The 16,683-nt window shown below is 40.4% G+C and overlaps 1 protein-coding gene across 3 annotated transcripts in view; it reads right to left on the minus strand.

Annotated features, from left to right (window-relative positions):
* SNCA (synuclein alpha) overlaps positions 1–16,683 on the minus strand; it is a gene marked incomplete at both ends in the record, with an annotated part of 64,368 nt that overhangs the window by 20,749 nt on the left and 26,936 nt on the right. The gene's annotated exons all lie outside the window — the stretch shown is intronic.

Genomic DNA, 16,683 nt, shown 5'->3' on the forward strand with positions numbered 1-16,683 from the left:
TATCAGCATTGCTAGTGTTGCCAACATGAGTCACACTGCTCATGATGTTGGGTGTTTTTCTTAAGCTCTCACCTCCCATTATCAAAATTACACAACTGCATTTTATTTAAATTAAGAACAATTCTGATCCACCTGATACCTAAGAAAAATAGCACAGATCAGGTCAGAAAAGGGACTTTAGACTATTTAGACAGATTTGGACAGGGAAAATTTATTATGATATTAAATATACACCAGGGACTGTTTTTCAAAATATCTCCACTTCCATGTGTATGGGTTTGCATGGCAAGGTTTTGGTAGCAAGGAGGTTACAGGGGTGGCTTCTGAGAGAAACCACTAGAAGCTTCCTCTATGTCCAACAGAGACAATGCCAGCCGGCTCCTGTTGGTCAAAGCCAAGCCCATCAGCCATGGTGGTGGCATCTCTGTGGTAACATAGTTAAGGGGGAATAAAAGCTGTGCAATGGCAAATGTGACTAAAGACAGCAATTAAAATCTATAAGAGGACAACTCTGCAAACAAAGTCAGTGAAAGAGTGGCAGATCCCCCTGCAGCCCCCTGGAGAAAACCATGGTGCCCCCCTGCAGCCCATGGACGATGATGGTAGAGCGGATATCCACTGCAGCCTGTGGAAGGCCCCACACAAGGGCAGGTGGATGCACCCAAAGGAGGCTGTGACCCTATGGGAAGCCAAAGCTAGAATAGACTCCTGGCAGGACCTGCAGTCCATGGAGATAGATTAGAGCAGGGAAGAATGAGAGGAGTTCTTCCCCTGAAAAAGAAGGAGCAGCAAAGACAATATGTACTCCCCAGGGAAACGGTCACAACACCGAGCTTGACTGGGTCCAAGAAGCATCTAGACAATACCCTCAGTCACATACTTTGACCTGGCTGGCCCTGTGTAGAGCCAGGAGTAGGACTTCATGATCCTCTTGGGTCCCCTCCAACTCAGGAGGTTCTATGATTCTATCACTGATTGCAACCCCCCTTAATCTCTCAGGGGAAGGAGGCAGAGAAAACAGGGAGTGCAGGTAAGCCTGGGAAGAATGGAAGGAGAAGGTGTTTTAAGATTTAGTTTTTATTTCTCCTTACCCTACTCTGATTTTGATTGGTAATAAATTAAACTAATCTCCCTATGTCAAATCCTTTTTGGCTGTGACAGTAATTGGCAAATTATCTCTCCTCGTCCTTATCTCAACCCATGAGCCTTTTGTTATATTTTCTCTCCTCCTTCCAGCTGAGGAGGGAAGTGATAGAGCAGCTTTGGGGGGGCACCTGGACTCCAGTCAGGGTCAATGCACCACACAATGGAATAACCAGACCTAAGATCCAGGGTAGCATATTGAATCTCTCAAAAATCTGTTTTTAACTACAACCACAGAATATTTGAAAAGCCTTATTGCAAGGCTCGCTTTTACACTGGCATAGCTCTTGACAGAGAAATCAATTGAAGTCTGCAGGCAATGCTCAAACACCAAAGCACACATCGATCACAAGTCTCATTCCCCCCTCATGGAAGCAGAGCCTGTGTTAGCACCTAGGAGAAAAGAATGAAAGCTTTACACTATCAGGATTACATGCTACTCAGCTGCTTCACACAGCTTTTATTTTTATGTAAAGTGAGGAAGGTTTTTGCTATTCTGAAACAGAAAGTATGTCACAGCCACTGCCTGCTGACACCAGGGTGCAGCTAGCAACATGTGCACTAGAGAGGTACCAGCACACCCTTGGCTGGCAGGTGGAGAAGGGCAGCACAAGCAGTGCTGCTCACTAGAGTTTTTTGGCTGACTCAGCACAGCAGAGATGGGACTGAAGTGATTTGGATTCCTTTAGTTGTAGCAGGCACCTGGAAAACACACACAGTACCCCTGGGTCTCCTGCATCCCCAGCACCAGTGCCAACCAAAACCTCAGCACCAGCCTCGGCCTTAAATAAAATCGAAAGTCTTTAAGCCTGTTGTCCTGCTCATCTGTTTGAAATGGAAAAGAGGGGCTGCACTATGTAAAACCACTCCATTCTCTGCATGCATCTTTGGTACTGCAGAATGCTCCATGACTAATACCTGACTCATGTCAGGCCTGTATCACCAGCAGCATTTATCACAGCCAGAAAAACGCATCCTTGCCCTCAGGTTCCAAGCTAGTTTGATGCCTATGTGTTAAGGAAGAAATACACACAAGCCTGGATAGCTGGTGCAAGCAGCCTGGAAGAAGCACTATAGGACCCTGATCCCCATGACCCTCACTCAGCCCAAGCCCTGGCATTTCCATGAGAAAGTTTCAACAAACAGTGCCCACTACCTCAAATTATTTTAGCAGCAGCACCCCAGTGTCCTAATCCTGATCAAGATTTTTGCCTGGGTATGCTGAAGTTCATGTACCTACACAGAAGAGCGAACCCAAGCACACATGTGGCTCTTTACAGGAGCCAAGTCCTGCCGTTTCTTTCCGTGTCATTTGTGGGAGGCAATTTTCAGAGTTGCATATCTTTTGCTTTCTGTATTTTCCAATATGAAACAGTGCAGTTAGTAATTTCCTTACAACTGTCACAGGTTCCACCCCCCCAACTGAGCCCAAAGAAAGCCAGGATTTCAGAACATTGAATGTTTCTTATAAAGTAACTTCCCTCTCTCCTTCCCTGTCGAGACTCCAACCTCAATAAAACAAAGCCATCCCTCCCCCACACTTAAAACTACTGAGCTCATTAACTACTTAATGAATATTGTGCTTTCCTGCTGCACAGCTGCAAGCCTCCGCCTATTGTCGAAGTATCAACTTTTTTTGTTGTCATTTTTATTACTCAGTTTTGTGCACAGAGTTTTCCTGGGTGCCACATGGACCAAGTCATGTTTATTCACAGCAGGAAATGAAGAAATTTATATAACAGAAGTATTAAAATGAATATTAAAACATTTGATATGTCAAATAAAGCCTACAGCAGCACCAAACCCAGAAGTTCCTTAGCAGACTAGATTAAGAAAACAAACAAAATGTGTAAAGCATTCACAAAATAGAACATACTTGATTTAATATAATCTTACTTTGAGATGTCATCAGTATTTTACATTTTGCAGTATAACTTGTGTACGGTAAAGAAGAATTGCCTAACTTTGGGCAATTAAATCATTACCCACTAAGAGTAACCCTGCTACAGAAGACAATCATTTATAACTGGACTGTAAGGAATTCCTTTAGATTAATTTTAGAAACCTGTTCCTTGAAGAATATCCTATTCGGTCTTTTCTCAAAATCAGGCCAGATTTGCATTTATATGTCTGTCAGTGCAGATCATCTAAATCAATCACTTAAATCATGTTTACTTTCTAATAGTTAAATTTAAGAATGAGAAGAAAGAAGAGAGACTACAAGGTGATCTGCTTGGTTTATCTCTGGCTACAGTATGGGTGTCAGGAAAAACACAGACCTATGTTTGACACATGTAGGAATCCATCTTTTTAAGTTACTACACCTCGGACTGAATGACCACCTGGGCAGCATTCAATAGCTGCTAACAGTGGTCACCAACATATATTCAGAAGGCATCTTGGAATTCATCAGTGAGCTCTCACACTGCAGTGGCTTTCTAGAAAGAAGAAAAGCATCTCCCACATTTGCAGTTTTTCACATTTACCTTTTACCTGATTAAAACACCATAAGGCCAACATGCTTGGCATTAAGCAAAAGGCCCAGAACCAAAGTCAGTGCCATTATTTCCAAAAGCCCAGTCAGGTCTGGATTGGGCTTGGTGGTTGCAAATTTTTCAGGTCTAAAGCTCTCATTTGCCTCCTAGGCTGATACGCTCAGGTGCTTACATATGATAATAAACAACAGAATATGAGGCTGTCTGCCATATGACATCTCATCTACATCACCTGGACTCCTCTAGCACTACCAATATTCTTAACTTACATGGCCACAGAAAGTGAAGGGGAAAGTAGCTAGGAAAAAGCAGTAATGTTGGAAAGCATCACCATTTCAGGGAACAGCCCCACAGCAACTGTAGGCAGAGCCAGAAGTATAAAAAAAAAAACAACCCAAAACCAGAAACATTTTTTTCCATGTCCCAAAGCTTTCAGTTTCAATTTTTTCAGTTGTGGTGAACTGTGGAAAGATCTCATCCATGGTTCTAGGAAGGAGAGGACATGGGGGTGGATGGCAAGGAGGAGCAGTGGAAGTGGTTTTCAAGACTAACCGCACAAGGGGAGGTTGCAAACAACTGCCAAATAGCTACACAAAAACTGCATGGGGGGTGAGGGGGGAGCGGGGGAAAAGGTGGGGAGGGGGAAACAAAGGAAAAGGAATTCCTGTGACAGGAAAAACCCTATGGTCCTGTCTCCTTGTAGTAACTTTTTCTGAAGCTGAAGTCAAGCCAGGTGTCCTGCTGTTCTTGCCTGCAAAATGGGAATAACTAGGGATGCCACACAGCTATTTTCCAGCAACACCTGTGAGAGAGTTCTATTCTAATCTCCCAACCCCAAAAGAAAAAAAATAACTATTTGTCCTGGTATTCACACTTCTACAGTGTTGCTCAAATTAGTAATGTGGATGTATTTTTCTTCCTGGCATATAAAATGCTTCTAAAAAACAATAAATTACTTATGTGTGAAAAAGGGTCATTAAGAACCTACAAATTTCATATAAAACCAAATAACAGAATGCATATAAACAAAATGCACAGATAGCAAGGGAAAAACTCAAGATCTGTGTAAGATTAGTATGAAAAAGTAATGAACTGGAAAAAAGCTATCATTACTAATCCAACTTCCACAGTGTAATGAAAGGAAATGTCTCCTGGTAGCTTTGGTGAAACCATTAAGTCAGTTTTGATTGCTCTGTTCCTTTAGAGTTTTTGATGGGAAGTTTGTGAAATAAATGAGGAAGTGGATCTCTCAGCTACTCAAAACCAATAAAGAAATAGAGGTAAAAACCTAGAAGTAAGAAGACAAGCTTCAGACACTGCCTCACATTCAACCCCTCTTCCCATCACTTGCATGTTATGCTTCAAATTATTTTCTTCCTAAGGTTACCATTACAGGTATGTTACATATGAGCCCCAGTAATTGGGGGACACCCACCTTCACTTGACCACCTTCTGGCAAATATACCACATGGCACAAAGCATCAGGTGTTAACCTGTTTGGCACAGGAATGATTTTTGGGAAGGGTGGTGGTTCAAAGACTGCCATGGAGTTAACGTGAGATCAAACACAGTCTATACACCTCTGTCAACCACATCCACGAATTTCAGCACTCTGAATTCATTGCCATAAACCCTGTGCTCACCTCAGCAAGAGTCTTCATCTTGGTTACAACATCATGCCAAGCTCTCGCGTTGTACACAGACAAGGCAGAAACACACTAAAAGCTCTACAGGTAGGGAAACTGGGCTTGTAAGTTATTTAGTGAGTTGATAAAAAGCCACGGGAAGTTTATGATAGAGCAGAAACATTCCTTCTACTTCTCCAACAGACTCTTGTCCATGGATTCAAATTCCAAAGCAGCTCTAAATGCATCCCAGGTATTTAAACTCAAGAGTTAAAAATTTAATTTTGCCTAGCAAAAAGCTCTTAAGGTATCTCACTTTAATAGAAGTTGTTTTGGTGATCCTTTTTGCTATAGAAACAACTAGTATTCAGTATTAGCCATCTTATTTACAACTGGTACTGGAGGACCTGAATAAAGCTTCACTTGATCCATCCAATGTTGAATTTTCTTCCCTTCTTACTATACTAATCCTTAATGTTACTGTCTCCATTTCCATCAGAACAATTCATGCGTATTACAACTTTTTTTTTTTTAAAGTACAAGACAATCTATTAATTTCTGATTTTTCTCTTGACATCCTGGGAGGAAGCACAGACTTGACTGCACTGTCACCATCTGTAAATGTCACTTCCAACAAAATGTTGCTTTTTGAGCCTCTGTTGACTGCTTTCTTGTCTGATGTCGGGCAGGTTATTGTGCGTTATTCTGACTGCTTGTTTTTGTGGGTAAAACATCTAATTGTTAATGATTACATCCTCAAGATGTACCAACTTCAAAACTATCCCTCAATGCAGCTAAAGATGCCTTCACAAAGCATTCTTATGTTCTGTCTTCCACAGTTTCATCCTATAAATAACCATCCTTTCAACTACTTTGTCTTCTGTAAAGAAAACTAGCCTGTGTATTCTTCACACACATGGTGTTCCCTCCAGTCCTCATCAGGAAAAAGGGATGTAAATCTTATGGAGGAAAAAAGTTTTCCTCTTTTAAACAGTTTTGCAGTGAGAGCTATATAAAAATTTGTACATCACCCAAATAATGCCATTCTGAATGAGCATGCATTTTTAGCCAATATTTTAATTTCTTGCCAAAACATCGATTGTCTTGGGGGGGAAAAAAGAAGGTACGTCCTCCACGCTGGGCTTTTGCTGATCACTCTATATGCTGTCATTCCTCTCTCTCCTGATTTTTTAAATTTATTTTCACATGCTGTCCTTTGGAATAGCACAGATTGCTTCCTCAGTGTATGCTGCTCCCATCATTACCCTAGCCACGGGTTGTGTATCTCTGTTTTGGTGCATCCCCTCATTATTTAGTGTACGTTACAAACTCTAATAGTCATCCAGCCCCCATGCTGATCTTTCAAACATGGGAACATAGCAAGCCAATTATTTATCTCCAGTCTCTTGTTTCAGCAAGTACACTATCTGTCATTCGTTCTGTAACCCCTGGCACCTCTGTTCATTGCCCTTAAAAAATAAATAATGGTGAGAGCATGCAATAGTACTGGGTTCTCTTTTGCTCAGATGCTAAGTGGGTTTATTTTCTTTTCCTGCGAGAAAATGTGAAGCAGTCCTCGAAGTGTAGCTAAGCATATCACCTACTATTTGCAAGCTCCCCCTGGGGATACATGCCACCAAAGCAGAGCCCTAGGGCAAGGTGTCCCCAGGTGAGCTGATGCCAAATTCAGGCTGTTTACTGCAGGGTTATGTTGGCAAAAGGTGCAATCCCAAGTTTTAATGGTGCAGTGAATTCTCCATCAGGAGTCATAATTTACTAGGTAGTACAGAAAAAAGTTCTGACATGCATTGTGGCTATTCCCATTTTAACTCTCAGTTTGTCTTTTTATTTTCTTAGTCAGAATCCTTCATGTTTATCACGTTGTTCAAAGAGATTAAGAATCATCATAAAACCACTTCCTTGTAGAATTACAAATCAAAACATGTTTTAATGGGGAACACATTAATTAAATCCTAAAAGGTGCTGAACTCCCAGTACAAATACAGAGAAATTACTAAGATAATATTGTGAACACCACATCTCCTGAACTGAATGAAGGTCATTCCTTTTGCTTTAGTGACAACAACAGACTTTAGAAAACTCTTACCTGCACAAATTCTCTCTGCTTTCTCTCAGTCTCTCTGGTGGCAAAATTATTAATAGTTAACATCTGAGAGGTCTGGCTAAGAAGTTTATCCTAACTGAAAGAACATGCCTTTTGGATAAAAGCTAACAGTGCATGATTGTTTCCAACTGTCCTCTTCTGAGCTAGAGTGATAGAGGTGTGCCAGTCCTATGGGTTCCAGCAAGAGCCATCTCCCTTCACTGTCTCTTTCCCTACTGTTCCATTTTTCCTTTGAGCCGTGGCAGTTAGCAGGCTACTGGAGTCCATCCCTCCCAGGACTGGATACCTGGCTTTGTTAAGATTGAAACTGTTGTTTTCCTCACCGCGGGTTATTTTTTTTCCTGAAACCCTCCACAGGTGATTGCAGACACCTCCACTGTGTGTCTGCAATCACATAGCAGAGTACGGGGAAGAAGAGAGGGAGATGCTGTCCCAGAGTCCTCTCACCATATTCATAGTTAACAAAGCCTCTGTCTGGCCTGTGTCAAATTGTACAATTGGTCATGCAATTGGAGTCCCTAAACTCTGGCATCTCTGTACTACATTTGCTTTGAACCCTGCAGAATTTTATCCTTCTCAGAGGCTCAAGCACATGAAACCAATGACCTTATTTAATTTCCTTCTCCTAAAAGGAGAAATAATTTCTGGGCTGGGCTGTAGTTGGTAGAACGGTATGTCTTACAAATTAAGCACTGAAACAGTGTTCCCAACAACATACTGAATAATGCAAGACTCAGATTTACTATGTTTTTCACAAGTCTTAACGTACTGTACTCAAATTATTCACATCGTTGTGAATCCTCCTTTTCAGAAAAGGCTCCTACACACGCCATACTAACAAGGATGACATTTCTAAGTTTTACCATAAGCCTTTTTTCCCCTCAACTAATCTTTTCATGGTAGGAGTATGTCACTTATTTATGGCATGCATTTGGGTGGAGTGCAGGGCTTTAATCACGGGCTTGAGGAATTTTTATTGTTGGATTTTTTTGGCCAAGTCTCTGTTCCTTTAGGAGTGATTAAGAATTAGTAACACTGAGGATCCCAGTTGGAGGCACTTTAGAAATACCTATTTTAGGGCACTTCTAATCAATCTCAAATTAGACACCCTAAAGTTAGAATCCTAATTATGGGTCACTCAACTGCCTTGGACAGTTTCCTAATTTTTAATGCTAAAATGACATCACTTTATTGCTGCTGGGAAGGAAGCAAAGTAATTAGTTGCTGCTCTTTAAAACACAACAGGGCAACCACCAATTTAAGTTTCCTTCACCTGGAAATAGTGAAAATTGTAGAGTTGTCTGCAAATAAAACTTCACTGATTTGCCTTCTGCACTGTCAAGGATGGGTTCCTATTGCACGGAGACTGATGAAAGAGAACCGCATCATTTAAAAGCTGAAGTGGGATGTTACTCCATTTTCTCAAGCAAGCACTGATTCTCTTTATTCATATCTTTACAGACAGAGTAAGAACACCCCATTTAAAGACAACATTCCATTCAGTTGCTTCAGAGGATGGACTAAAATAACCAGGTTAAGCCTACATGAACCCAAACCAAAAAGACAGACAAACATCTAAAAGTGAAATACCATGGTTTTCTGAAAGTCCAGTTATCTTCCCACAACATTTTCTACCAAATACTTCACCAGATCTTCAGGTGGTCTAAAATAAGCATCAATGAAAACCAACAGACAACCACAGTCTTGTATGGTGGCCTGGCACTTCTTGAAAAAGAAGTCAGACATTTAAGGTAGTAGTTGGCGAACCACACCACACAGGCCCCAAAGCTGCTCTCACAGAAGAGATCAGTAAATCTGCCACAGACTCCATTAGTAAGATATGTAGGCCATTACACACAGCTGAAAAATCTCGGGGTTGGATGAAAACAGAACCACGAACAATAAAACACAAGAGCAAATCTTGTCTGACAAGAGTGCTTTTTACACACGGAATTGTAAACTTAGTGGACTAAGGGGGCACAGTGGAATTAATTCTGGTAGATTTGAAATGAAGCAACTGCTTTTGTACCTCAAATTCTGAATTTTAAAATAATTCAAATTGATTTGAATAAAACAAGGCCTTGTGAATTAGAATTGAAAGGCTGAAAAGAGTATCAATAAATGACAGCATTGCAGTTTGAAGGAACGTGTCTCATCAGTTAAAGGGCCTTGTTCTTTGTGTGGTTTTTCTGTGGGTTTTTTTGGTTTTTCTGTGGGTTTTTTTGGTTTTTTTTAAACATCTTCCCTAAATATCTGTGATAGAAAAGACAGGGTACTAGTCACAAATTTAGAAGTGATAATGAAGCGGAAGGAATTCTGAATACTGGCAGCAGAACAGAAATACAAAGACATAGAAACTGAATCTCAAGACAAAACCTGCAGAATTTATCCCAGAAGCTGTATCTGGATTTGTTCAAGAGCCTAAAGTTTCCTTTCAAAAAATACTATTTCTAGTGGGAAATCTTGAAAACATGAGCCAACTGTAGTTGTTACATATATATGTGCTAAAACTCACAGAAAGACCCAAATGACAGCTCAGAGATGCCATCTCTCCCCTTCATTTCTAGTTGTTAAGTCTGAAACCTAACAACAGTCTAAAGGTCAGGACAATTAACAATTTCAATGAGTCTCACTACAAAAGAAGAATCCGGTAATGCCCATACACAAGTAGAGGCAGATTTCCCCTTTCCACCAAAATTTCCAATGTCAGCTGTGATGATTCCATCTATGGAGGCACTGCTTAGTTTTAAATTTTCTTTTAAATAAGCAAATGTCCAAATTGTTGCACCAGAGCATTCCTGAGACAGTAGCAATATGTCTTGGACTTGTATGCAATTTGTCGTGGACTACCTGGTACTTTCACTTACGGATTTTTTTGTGTGGGTGTGGTTGGGTTTTTGGGTTTTTTTAAAAAACAAAGTCTAAAATAATTTAAGGTTTATCATGCAGAAATAGCTAATACAAGTGTCTATCTTAATGGTGCATAAGAAATGTAAAGACTGTGTCTTTGCAATGCCTGTTTTGAAAAGTATCCAAGAGAAGCTGCAGTAACACTAATCCATCACAAAATATTCCAGGTCACTTGTACAAACACAATTCTTATACCCATTTTGACTGCATTCACCATTCCTTTTATTTACATTCTATTACCATATATATGAAAAGCCACTGCAAATATGCATGCAGCAATGTATTTACCAGAGTATTTGCACAATCCCTTCAGAAAATCTCTGTGAGCTTGGAAGACTTTTTACCCAAGAGCAGGAACATTATGAACAATCAGTGACCAAATGCAGAGTACAAATAACAAATTGCAAATAACAGACAGAGCAGTCAATAGGCTGGAACAGGCAGATAATTTTGAATAACGTGACAACTCATGGAAATGGAAATCTGTCCACGCATCATTTGTGGACATAACAGCTGAAATTTCTTTTCTGCATAACAAAGTTTTGAAATAAGCATGAGAAAATGTACTATAGGAACAAGATGGCTACTGGGACCAAGATGGATGGATTGTCCTTTTTCCCTTCCAGTATTTATAGTTTAGTCTATGGCAATACAGTTCTATGGGAAGACAAAGTCGCATAAACATGCAGGATTTCCCCTTCTCTCCCATTTTATTACCATGTGAATAATTTTTAGGAAGTGCAAATAAAAACAGAAACTGAGTTAACATCACAAAATATCAGGATGAAGAGCAACTGGAAGAGCTCAGATTTGATATTTTTTTGATCATTAACTTGACCTTTACCTGCTAAACAGCACAGAGATGATGAGGAATGATAGGTCAGCTGTCTTCATAGATGAAAACTGAAGGGAATCAAATAAAATCACCAGTGCCATAATCAAAGCTTCACTGTGGGCCATCGTGGGTTAACCAGAGGGTTATATGCATTCAAATAACTGCTGGATAAGTTGAGGGGGTATCATAGAGAACCATAGCACCTTTCATAAAGCCTACTGGCACCGACACGTTAGGAAGTCCCTCAATTGCAAAGGAAGAATATTTTGGAGCAAGGCCATGCCATGCATGTCCTGCATCTTTGAGATGATATTCCCATGCCCCACAAACATTTATAGCAAAGAGACTAACACACCTAGCACTAATTTTCAGTGTAAGGGGGGGATGGTAGTATTTGCAGCGTGGCTCCTTAAAGAGCGGAAAGTTTTCTTGCAGTCAGTCAGTAGGCTCCAAGAAGGAAAAAAAGCAAGTGGCCAGGGATGGCTGCCTTACACAAAGAAATGCGTTCAAAATAGCTTACACGTGTGGAAGGAAAAATAGAACAACCCAGTGTGTCAAAGACCATTTGGGTCCTCTGTAGATATGAGGAGAGAAATGATGACTAACAGCCTTATGGCTTTTACAATTATCGCCACCATGTGATTGATTCCAGTATGCTGGATGGAAGTTCTCAACAAGGTTGGGATTGCTTCAGCTGTTATTTTTCCTGATACTCACCACATCTCCTCAGAGATGAATATCCCCCTAAATATTCATATCATTCATTCACTTGAGAGTGAAAAATCCTGCAGAGAAATGTTCTCATGCACTTTTTTTACTCTAAGATCAAGGTCTACTCAAGCTAATGACAGCTGAAATCTCAAATAGCATCACCATCAGGAAAGAAAAATATCCTTCCAAGGGGTACAGAAGTTACATTAAACCCATTCCTTTTGTTTTGTGAGGGGTTTGTTTTGGGTTTGTTTTTGGCTTGGTGTGGGTTTTTGTCTCATAATTGTCCCCTTTTTGCTCCAAGGAGGGAAATTATTTCTGTCCTTAATACTGAATGCTCACTGCTGCCATTCCCAGGAATTTGGTGTTTATAGTCAGGAATTAAATAATTTGCTCTTCTGTGGCAACAGGATGATGGTGGACGCTGAACATGAAGCATGTCTCACTTTATAAAACATTGTTCTAGACAGGAATTTCTCAGCCCACTATCACATCCCAAAATGAATATACCTTCATACTCTGACCTGGTTCATCCCAGAAGAAAAACCCAACCGACAAACCAAAATTACCAACAGCAGCTACACAGAACAGTTTCCAGACAAGCCACAGCTGGCATTCTTATACATTCATTTTTAGACATTTTGTGCCCAAGAAATATATTGGGCTATGGTGACACATACAGCCATTCAGGTCTGATATGACTCAAGACAGAACTTAATAAACAATAGACAGCACAGAACTCCCAAACCCACCTTTTTCCTTCCAAAATCCACAAAAATATTAACACCAGACAAAACTTCCAACATTTCACTGATGGTTATTATTTCAAGCAGCACAATAAACATTTTAAATCTGCATTGTAAATCCAGCCCAATGCTGAAAACTCTGAACCAGCAATACCAAAAGACACAGCCAAGTCTGAACTCTACTCAGTGTCACATTTGAATTTCACATTGGTCTGAGACACATCCCTTGCCTTTGTATTAGATGCTTTTAAATAGAAACATTGTTCAAAGAGACCGGTACCAAGCTTTTTTTTATTCCTGTTACTGCAAGAAACCTAATCTTTGAAAAGCTGAAGACAAACAGTCATCACCCAAATAAAATTTTAATTGGTTTAAGAGGACAAGCAATTCATCAGGGTATGCCTGACTAGACAGATGGCATTGAGATTCGTTCTGTGTTCAGGACTGTTGACAGCACAGTTTCTAAAATGCTTTAGGACTGCTGGTGAATTTTAACCAGTTGCTAGTATGACCCCAAGGGATGTTCCAATAGGGCATCTAAACACTACCTGTAGGTGCCTAAATCAATACAGAGAGAGTGAATTTATGCTTACATACATGTCTATGTCTAGCAGGCAATTGACCAGTTCCTGTTCCCACCTCTGACACCAGTATTACTAAATGGACTAATGAATGTAGCTTATATTCTTTTGTCTCCCAAATAGCAAGAGAAATCTAAGCTGCCTGCCTTGCATATCCAACAGACTAGAAGCATCTGCTCTAAAGATGAAAAGTGGCATTTGTCTTTTAAGTTCTTCACAATAATCTGCATGCTCTTCAGAGTTTAAGAACTAATGATTTTTGTCAGTTTAAACATTTTAAGCTACTCTTCTAGTGAGGTAAAATTCTGTCGCATTTTTTTCTTGGATAAACCACAGTAAGCTCCCAAAGCAAAAAAGCAATACACCTACAAAGCCTGAAGAACTGTATTCCTCTATCCATCCAAACTACATGCTTCAGGATACAGTGTGACTTCAGACAACAGAACAGGACTCTTCACCCAAAGATTCAAAAAAACTTCATGTCATGTTCTACTCACAAGCTTTTATTTCAGTTCATGTTTGGTTTGAGGGAAACACTCTGGGTGCTTAGAGGACAATCCCTTGTAATTGAGGAACACTGTTTTGGTGGATCTGGTCCAGGAGTAGTACCACATCAGCTTCAGGCCAATACTGGCCCATGGGCATCCCTCCCTCAGTGTGACCCACTAGGCATTCTCCTCCACAGCCATGCAAGAGAAAATGATTAATTCCTCACAAGGCTTGGTCTCAGGCCTACTGCAATCAATGCTGAGACACATACTCACCACCTTCTAAAAAGGAGTAGGACTACACAAATCCAGTTTCTGCAGCACCTGCATCTGTCATGTCTAGACTGAGCAAAACAAGCCATACATGAGCTCGGTGTTGCCAGTTCAAGCTGTCTGAATATGTACCTTTTTAACTGTATCTTTCAGTACTAACTGACACCGAACACTTAATTCAGTTTCCCATCTCTTTTCTCAAACAGAAATAGACATTTATATGTGGCACTTGAACCTATCCTGTCTAAATGACGTGACACAGAAGACAGACATTGTCAAGAAAAACATGCATAGAATGGTACTGGTATTATATCTCATGTTATTGCATACGTGTTCTGCTAGGAAGTGCTTAAAATACAGACTGAGCATTAAGATAACACTTAGATCACAAAAAAAGAATTATTACGGACTAGAAAATATGCCAAATACACCAGGCAAAAGTCTTCCTCTGAAATTAAAAGTGCAGTTACTTTGGTGCAAAATTTCACAAACCTTGCTGATATTTTAATCGCTGTAGGTCTGGTCTTCTGAAATGTCTCCCTGTTGCAGATGTGTAGATTCATCCTTGATCAATAGCTGAAAAGTTTTCAAAGAATCCAAACTCCACAGGAAGCAAACCCTTCCCTCTAAAACCTTCCACCTAAACCCTTTTCCTTCCACTGATAGACATGAAGGACAAAGACTAGAATTTAGCCATTCTGTCCTCATAAAATAACTTTGTCTTGTGAAGAACTTCTGTGCAATGCCTGACCAAGTATTATTTTGTATATTCACAGCTGAAGAACCAGGTTCCCTCTGGCAACATCATCTTGCTCCCTGGCATTGTACTCCTTAATGTTTTACAAATATCACAATTATATTAGTACTGATGTTGAAGAAGTGGAATATTCAGTAACAATCTGGCCATACACCAAATTATCTCAGATGTTCAGTCTCTACGCAGTCTCAAAAAACAAACCTGTTTATACAGCATAATGAAGTACTGAAAAACCAGAACAATCTTTAATATAAATCAAACACCAAGTAAGTGGAACATAAGTGTTTCTGTTGAGTAAGTTTGACTGACATCATCCTTTCCTGCCTTGCCCCATTCCTCCTTTCTGTACTCACCCTCAAGGATTGTGAGTGCATGCTGAGGTGGCCAAGAAAACAGTGAGATAAAAATCTTACTGTCAAAGGAAGTAAGAAAACTCAATTGCCACCCTTCCCCAGCTGCCACTGCACCAGGCTTACCTTCCTGTCCTTAATAAATCCTAGTGCCAATCTTCAAGATATGCCAGGTTGATAAAGAACCAATGGTACAAGCTGGAATTAATATCTGACAAGCTCAAAACAGCCCTTCTTCATGCAGCCAAAGAGATCCCATTTGATATATCAAGGAATGAATTTAACAGATTCCAAAAACCATTCTTCCATGGTTAAGAACGTTATTTGCTGCTTTCTACTACTTGGATATTATCCATCTATTAATGTCTTTGGAATGGAGCACCTGCCCAGATGACTAGTTCTGAATTTCACAGTAGAGATGTCAAGACCAACAGAAAGAACAAAATAGTTTCACATAATATTTTAAAGCCAGAAAAATTGCATTTCCAGTTTCTAGAGACAAAAATTTGAACAACGTGGCATGCATTACTCCAACAGTAAAAGCTAAGCAGAAATTAGTCAGAAGCATTCTGAACACACAGTCAGAAAAAGAAAGGAAAAAACTCTATATGGGAATGTCCCAAGTACCCGCTTCCCTTAATAAAACTATGCACTCATTGTAGTCAATCTACACGGGGACGTGACTGAAAGCACACTATTAATCAGAACAACTGCAAGACAATGTGCTACAGTGTTGCTAAGTAGTGTAGTTCTGCTTCATCTGTTGCATGCATACAGGCACACCTATGTATGGCCTTTAGACTATTTAGTGTTATCAGTAACCTCGTTCAATTCTGTTTGTTTTTTCTGCAACCACCTGTCAAATGCTGGGAAAAAAAAAAAAAAAAAGGCCTGTCTAGCACTCCTGGACAAAGATGATCATGAGCAGCATGCACTCAAGCATAAGCATATTACTTCTCAGCAAATGATCCTTTTCGTGCACAACCCACCAGCACACATGAGTCCCAAGATTTTCCCCAGTGCTAGTCCACAGAGCATCAGACTCTGATCTCCTGCCCTTTGATTTCTGGACTGAAGCAGGCTGTTCTTCTTGAGATACACAGTTTAATTCATCAGCCAAAAGCAGAGCTTCTTGGTCAGGCTCCCTCGCTCCTAAGTTTGCAGAGCCTGGATCTCATTAGCAGACCTTCTAAAGTTCTCTTAGTTACTCGCTCCAAAGCAAAAAGGACACTTCATGCAGTGCCACACTGTGAAGATAACTGCTCTGATGCGAAGATAAAGAGGATTTCTTTGTGCCTCCACCTCCCAAATCACTCTCAAATGGTGGTGCATGCAGAAGAGCATTTTGTAAGAGCATAGTGCAAATAGTTGGGTATGTTAAAGACAGGCCACAATGTCTCGGGATGAGCCAGCCAAATCTCCTCCCCACCAGAAGAAATTTTAAAAAAAACCCAAAGCAATCCAATGCATCCCCCTCTCCTCTGCCCCTCTACTCTGTCCTGGTCAGGCCTCACCTGGAGTATTGTGTCCAGTTCTGGTCTCCTTGGTATAAAAAAGACGGGGACCTCCTTGAGAGAGTCCAGAGAAGGGCTACGAAGATGATTAAGGGCCTGGAGCATCTCCTCTATGAGGAAAGGCTGAGTG

The sequence above is a fragment of the Gallinula chloropus genome (assembly GCF_964237585.1).
Source record: "Gallinula chloropus genome assembly, chromosome: 4".
NCBI lineage: Eukaryota > Metazoa > Chordata > Aves > Gruiformes > Rallidae > Gallinula > Gallinula chloropus.